The sequence below is a fragment of the Alosa sapidissima genome, chromosome 13 (assembly GCF_018492685.1).
Source record: "Alosa sapidissima isolate fAloSap1 chromosome 13, fAloSap1.pri, whole genome shotgun sequence".
NCBI lineage: Eukaryota > Metazoa > Chordata > Actinopteri > Clupeiformes > Clupeidae > Alosa > Alosa sapidissima.
In genome coordinates this window covers 27,292,231-27,300,175 of record NC_055969.1, presented here as the reverse complement: position 1 = coordinate 27,300,175, position 7,945 = coordinate 27,292,231, and the positions used below count along the sequence as shown (strand labels likewise).

General features: G+C 45.1%; 1 protein-coding gene across 1 annotated transcript in view; it reads left to right on the top strand.

Annotated features, from left to right (window-relative positions):
* The window catches only part of ggt5b (gamma-glutamyltransferase 5b), a 32,100-nt gene extending 30,732 nt beyond the window's left edge, over positions 1–1,368 (top strand). The window contains exon 12 of the mRNA XM_042058982.1: positions 1–1,368. This exon is cut by the window's left edge and continues 601 nt beyond it. The gene's annotated coding sequence lies outside the window, so the exon portion shown is untranslated.
* Positions 1,369–7,945: the final 6,577 nt, after the last annotated feature.

Below are 7,945 nucleotides of genomic sequence, written 5' to 3'. Positions count from 1 at the left end.
TGAAACATCAACCATTATCTGGGCGTTATCTGGGCCTTATCTGGGCCTTATTGGTGCCTTATTGGGGCTGTGTCAGGACAAGAATCAGAGCTGGATGTCATTCTCTGGGCGTTCTACTAACCCTCCGACATCCCATAATAGAGACTTTCTAATGAGGAGACACAGCACTCAAAAAATCTTCCATAGAAATAGTTAGTTAATGGTTGGTTTGTAACGCCAGTATGGCAATTGTCTACACATATCCCTGCCCCTTTCTGTAATGTAATTAACCAACAGAATTGTTGTCTTTTTTTAGCTTTCTTTTAGCAGATTTAAACGCAGCAGATTCGCCTGATGTACTTTTAATGCTAATATGAGCTCCCTTACGTTTGCCACCCCATTCGTTTGAATAGGAAATAACTGCCCGGAACGTGTTACCAACATGGCCGCCGAGTGGGGGCACTTGCCTACTAGGACTTTACCCATAAGCCCCCACTCTGCCCACTGTTCATCCTGTCCTGCCTCAGGTGCCGTGAAGAGCACAGCTAACAACAGCTCAGGTCTTACTAAAGTGGCAACCTCCAGCTTGCCGTACCTCTGCAGTACATACATGTCTATACGCACATGCGCAGGCACACACACAAGAAAATCATGCAAAACGCTCGTAAACACAATAAAACGAACACAGCCGATGAACTACTCAGAAATGTGAACAATAGATGATAGAACCACACACAATTGATGAATCGCGCGCACGCACACACAAACACACACACACACACACACACACACACACACACACACACACACACACACACACACACACGATACTGTGAACTCTATTCTTGTAGACTGTATAAAGTTTAGTAGCAAATGGTCATTATTTGAGTCCATCCTTTGAAGAACACTTTACTTGACAGTATCGACATAAGAGTGACATGACACTGTCATGACACATGAACCCTAACCCTAATCCTAACCTCTAACCCTAATCCTAACCCTAACTTGTTATGACAAAAACCGAATGACACTTAATGACAGAAGCGTTATGCCATAAACGAATATGACTCTTATGTCGATACTGTCAAGTAAAGTGTAACCGAACATTTTTCCTAATATGTGTAAATAAGGAATTGTCACATGCTTCAGTCGATAGATCAGATACTGTCCTGTCAATAACTCTAAATGCACATCATGGAACACATGCACCACATAATCACCCAACGTGCTGTGAATTGGAATTTTATAGTTTTTTATAAAGCTTTGTTTGTACTGTTGTTTTCTGTCTGTATGTGATTTGCAATATTTTTATACTCAATGCTTTCATATTTTGTACATTTCTGTGTAGTTTTCTCTATAATGAATAAATAACAAAGTGGTATGGATGTAGCATACATGTGAATTTGTTTCATTATTATGTTAAAGTTCCATTTGTGTGCTGATCAACTGATTGCTCAATGCTCCATGGTGATACTCAACATCAGTGTAGTCCTGTACTCTGAAATAACAGTGTGAAAGTCAAGTCAAGTCAACACAACGCAGGTTACATTTATATACAATTACAGTAAATAATAATTAAATTATGTTTATATATACTACAATTAAATAAACCAAACCATCCTAACAAGACTTACTGCATAGCAGTGTGTAAAAAGACAGCAGCAAATGTTTGTCACTGTATCTTTCCATCATGTAGACATTACAAGCACATAACAAAGCAAGGGGTCATGTTACCCTTCTATGATAAAGAAAAGGGTCCCCTTCAGAGCGCTAGATGACAACTGCCCCAAACGGTCCCCTTCAGTGACAGACAGTGAGAGTGTGTGTGAGAGAGACAGAGAGAGGCAGGGAGTGAGAGAAGACAGTGAAAGAGAGAGAGACTGAGTGGTGAGAGAGTGATGTCGCCACAGTGGAGTGTTGTGAGTGTGAGAGTGTTGTCACCACAGTGGAGTGTTGTGAGTGTGAGAGAGTGTTGTCACCACCGTGGAGTGTTGTGAGTGTGAGAGTGCTATAACTACAGTGGAGTGTTGTGAGTGTGAGAGAGTGTTGTCACCACAGTGGAGTGTTGTGAGTGTGAGAGATAGTGTTCTCACGACAGTGGAGTGTTGTGAGTGTGAGAGGGTGTAGTAGCCTGTTACATGGTGCTGGGTTAATGCTGCCTTTGTTTTATGATTGCACGAATGCTTTGCCGTTTGCCTTGCTCCTACCCTGCACTGTCTCCTGTCGCTTCCTGTACTGGTGTGCTTACTGCTTGCTGACTGGCTCTCCTTCATTACTGGGTCCAGCCCACTCATATAAAGCCCGTCTGGTTTTCAAGATGGAGTCTCTCTCTTGCGCCTCGGTGTAGACAGACACTGGCACACCCGCACCTTCTTTGGTTACTTACTTAACATTACTTAACAACTACCTCACTTTAACTTTGTTAATATTTCTATTTTATTTTTACTTTGGTGATTTACTTTCTGCACATTTTTAGTTTAGGTTTAGTAGAGAGTAGTTATTTAGTTGACCCTGAAGACTTACATCTTAAGTTGCCTGTTTTGCGAACTGTGCGTCGGGCACGGCCCACGGTCCCAGCAAGTAAGCATGAGGCCTTCCTTTGTGTTTCTTTTGTCTGTCCTTTTGTAACCACCTAGGCTTTTCTGTTTGTTAATGGGTTTTTGTTGCTATAGGTTATAATCACTTTCATCAACATTGGGAACAAAAGGAAAACATTAAAATATGACTTTCCCCGCAAACCTGTTATCACTCTTTTATGTTGTGTAATCCAATTTGCCTGAAATTGTTGGTTGGATTTCACAAAATAAAAGTGGATAACAATAACAGTGGAGTGTTGTGAGTTTGAGAGAGTGATGTCGCCACAGTGGAGTGTTGTGAGAGAGTGCTGTCACTACAGTGGAATGTTGTGAGTGTGAGAGAGTGCTGTCACTATAGTGGAATGTTGTGAGTGTGAGAGAGTGTTGTCACTATAGTGGAATGTTGTGAGTGTGAGAGAGTGCTGTAGCCACAGCGGAGTGTTGTGAGTGTGAGAGAGTGTTGTCACTACAGTAGATCGTTGTGTGTGTGAGAGAGTGCTGTCACTACAGTGGAGTGTTTTGCGTGGTGAGGTTGATGAGCAGGAGAGGCCCAGTGAGGTGACAGATGTGCATTTTACTAAAAGATGCGGATGCCACCCCGCACCCCCTGCCCTGAGCCCTGTGGGGTCGCCCGGCTGCAGGGGTACACATCAAGTATTTATGACTCTTCTCTCCATCTCCTGCTCAGTCACCAGCACTGGCCACACACACACAATCCCTCTTCATTCCTCACTGGCCGCACACACAAACACACACGTACATGCAGTCAACATTGGGGGGACATTAATAATAATGTGTAATACTACTGCTTTTCTCATTTCCGTCCAGACATTGTGGCCTAAGTTTAGCAAATATTAAAAAACTTGGTTGTGAAACATTTGCATGTCTGGTCTGCTTTCTAGGTATGCATTTGTGTGGCTATCTTACCATGGTTCCATGTGATCATAAACAATATTCAAACCAAAACAACTACACCCTAGACCAGGGGTGTCAAACATAAGGTCCGGAGACCAGGTCTGGCCAGCAGGTTTTATATGCCCCCAAGATGTTTTGGGTAAAAAGGGAAAATCAGAGAAGAAAAAGATATTCACATCCAGTTGTCTTCAACAATGTGTAATAACCAATGTCTCTAACAATATTTTGACACCCCTGCCCGAGACTAATGGATAAGTCCGTGGATAAGTCAATTTTTGCTTCCCTCATTTGCTCACCCCATGCCGCCTTCTATCCCTGCCCACCTGGTATCATCACCCCCCTCCACCCTCTTTAGACTGCTTTACCCTAGTTCAGCTTAAAAAGACCACTGATCAAATGCTACAGGTGATGAAGGGTAGAGAGAGAAGGCAGCGAAAAACTTTGCGGAAATAATGACCAATCTGTGCATCTTTTGTTCAAATGGTCTTTCACAGTATTCTAGGGCTTCCACATACAGTAAACGAGAGCTTAGAGAGGAGTATTGCGCAAGGCAAGCCAGTTAACACAGTCGGTGAACTATTCACACATGTAAACAATAAACAGATGATAGACCCACACACAATTAATGAAGCACACACACACACACACACACACACACACACACACACACATGCTCGCCCACACACACACATACAGTGTTTCGCAAGACCACCACAGAGAGAGGGAACGCAGTGTACTTTCCCACATTTGTTCAGTGAATTAAATCATTTCCAGCCCTGACATGACACAGCTACACGTAATCAGAAACTAGCTGCTCTCAGTGCGTATACACAATCTATTGAAATCATCTTGTTGCTTTGACTGAGATGAATCATGTAGTGGTTATCACACATAAACACTACAAGTTCAATGGTAATCTTTTACTTGGATTACATCATCATGTTGTCATGGTTATCACACACACTACAAGTTCAATGGTAATCTTTTACTTGGATTACATCATCATGTCATGGTTATCACACATACAGTACACACTACAAGTTCACTGGTAATCTTTTACTTGACAGACCCCCTGGTTTCCGCTGGTGACTGGTGAGAGTATCCTGATTGGCTGCTGTCAAGCTCTGCAGGACACCTGGACACACCTGGAGCTTGACCTTTCTAAGTCACCATCACCGTCAGCACACAGACACTTCAAAGCATAGACACACACACACATACACACACACACACCCCACACACACACACATTGACTGTGATACTGAGTGAGATAAAGAGGAGAGAGAGGGAGAGAGAGAGAGAGGGAGGGAGGGAGAGAGAGAGGGAGAGAAAGAGGGAGGGGGGGGAGAGAGGGGGGGAGAGAGGGGGAGAGAGAGAGGGAGGGAGGGAGAGAGAGAGGGAGGGAGGGAGAGAGAGAGGGAGAGAAAGAGGGAGGGAGGGAGAGAGAGAGGGGGGGAGGGAGAGAGAAGGAGAGAGAGAGGGGGGGAGAGAGGGGGAGAGAGAGAGGGAGGGAGGGAGAGAGAGAGGGAGGGAGGGAGAGAGAGAGGGAGAGAAAGAGGGAGGGAGGGAGAGAGAGAGGGGGGGAGGGAGAGAGAAGGAGAGAGAGAGGGAGGGAGGGAGAGAGAGAGGGAGGGAGGGAGAGAGAGAGGGAGAGAAAGAGGGAGGGAGGGAGAGAGAGAGGGGGGGAGGGAGAGAGAAGGAGAGAGGGAGGGAGGGAGAGAGGGAGAGAGAAGGAGAGAGAGAAGGAGAGAGAGAGAGGGGGAGAGAGAGAGTGCTGCTCAGTTTTGATTAATGCTCCACACGTGCAGCACATCAGAAGCCCGGTGGAGGGCCACGCGGGCAGGAGGCCTCAAATGGACACGAGCGCTTTGCCACACAAGGCAAAGGTCAGGAGCAGGAGTATTTCATGTGGAATGGGCGAGTGTTCTAGCCTGACGAGCCAGACCCACATTAAAATGTAGGGTCTGGGCACTCACCCTTCGCAGTGCTCAGTCCGAGGGGCGGGATAATCAGTTGTCTTTCAAATTCCCTCTGCACGCAATAGGACAGCGGCAGCGCTATGAGTCCCATGCGTTTCCCACCAGCGGAGCTAGTTGGCTAGTTCAAACGTTTGCCAACTTAATAAAAGCTTAACTCGTGTCACACTGTTCGCCAACAGCAACATTATTTTATTTGTTTTCAAGTAGCAGGGAATTCAAGCCAAACTGTTGCAACTCTGCCATCAATCATTATGTTAAGCCCACCTAACGACTCTATACACGATTTCATTGGCCTGATTGAGTTTCGATTTCTGGAGCTCACAAGCCAACCGAGAGTTGCTAGACTAGCCCTGCCAGCAAATGTCATTTTTCTAGATTTCTAGGTTACGAGTGTTCCGCCTCTGCGTCTGTTTAATGACACGACAACACAGAGGTTTCACTACTCAGTGGAGTTCAGGGTCTCTGCAGTCTTTGAACCCAAATCCTTCCATTCCTGGACCTCTCCCGGGATTGCTTCCCTCCTTCTCTCCTACATGTAAATCCCTCAAAACGCAGATGAAACAACTCTGTGCTCTAAGCAGATGAAACAACTCTGTGCTCTAAGCAGCTGAAACGACAGCTAATTGAGAGACTTTATTATGACCACCGCACAGCGATCATATAGGTTTAGCCAGGGATTTTTTTTCTTCAGTAATTTTGTGTCAACGATTCCCGGGACACTGAAAGACGTGCATGAAACTTGGTGGGTATGTAGTCCCACAAGGATGACACAGAACCATTGTTTTTCGTTTTGATCCGTTGCCCACCCACCGGACTGGACTCCCCGAAAGGAGGGAGAACCATAGGGCCTAGGAGGACCACATTTATTTGTGTGTGTTGGTCTTAAGGGGCCATGTCAACCCATTTCATAACCACTTATTTGATGTATAGTGCCACCTAGTTAAAAATAAAAAAAAGCAAAAATGAGGGGTTGTAATCGCAGGTATCTCTGGCAGAACTACACACATGGTCAAAACTACACAAGGTGACATGGTCAAAACTGTACGGAGGTGTACGGTCATTATGACACCGTCTGAATGCATGCCAATTTTAGTGGAATTCCGTTCATGGGGGGCCATACAATAAATTAATTTATGTGTACATTTAGTGACTGTACACCAACTGGCCTGTAGATGGCCAAATACATTTTTCTGTGAATATCTCGAGAATTGTAGGGCCTAGGAAGACCTATTTGTTTGGATATTGGCCTCCAGGGCCATGTCAACCCATCCTCAAAACTGCATGGAATTTGATGTGTAGGATCATTATGATACACTCTGAATGCATGTTTCATGGAATTCCGTTCATGGGGGACCATACAATAAATGAATATATGTGTATTTAGTGACTGTACGCTACACACACACACACACACACACACACAGAGCAGCCGTGGCCTACTGGTTAGTGCTTCGGACTTAACCGTCTGGGCACTCACCATTCGCAGTGCTCAGTCCGAGGGGCGGGATAATCAATTGTCTTTCAAATTCCCTCTGCACGCAATAGGACAGCAGCAGCGCTATGAGTCCCATGCGTTTCCCACCAGCGGAGCTACTGTAGTTGGCTAGTTCAAACGTTTGCCAACTTAATAAAAGCTTAACTCGTGTCACACTGTTCGCCAACAGCAACATTATTTTATTTGTTTTCAAGTAGCAGGGAATTCAAGCCAAACTGTTGCAACTCTGCCATCAATCATTATGTTAAGCCCACCTAACGACTCTATACACGATTTCATTGGCCTGATTGAGTTTCGATTTCTGGAGCTCACAAGCCAACCGAGAGTTGCTAGACTAGCCCTGCCAGCAAATGTCATTTTTCTAGATTTCTAGGTTACGAGTGTTCCGCCTCTGCGTCTGTTTAATGACACGACAACACAGAGGTTTCACTACTCAGTGGAGTTCAGGGTCTCTGCAGTCTTTGAACCCAAATCCTTCCATTCCTGGACCTCTCCCGGGATTGCTTCCCTCCTTCTCTCCTACATGTAAATCCCTCAAAACGCAGATGAAACAACTCTGTGCTCTAAGCAGATGAAACAACTCTGTGCTCTAAGCAGCTGAAACGACAGCTAATTGAGAGACTTTATTATGACCACCGCACAGCGATCATATAGGTTTAGCCAGGGATTTTTTTTCTTCAGTAATTTTGTGTCAACGATTCCCGGGACACTGAAAGACGTGCATGAAACTTGGTGGGTATGTAGTCCCACAAGGATGACACAGAACCATTGTTTTTCGTTTTGATCCGTTGCCCACCCACCGGACTGGACTCCCCGAAAGGAGGGAGAACCATAGGGCCTAGGAGGACCACATTTATTTGTGTGTGTTGGTCTTAAGGGGCCATGTCAACCCATTTCATAACCACTTATTTGATGTATAGTGCCACCTAGTTAAAAATAAAAAAAAGCAAAAATGAGGGGTTGTAATCGCAGGTATCTCTGGCAGAACTACACACATGGTC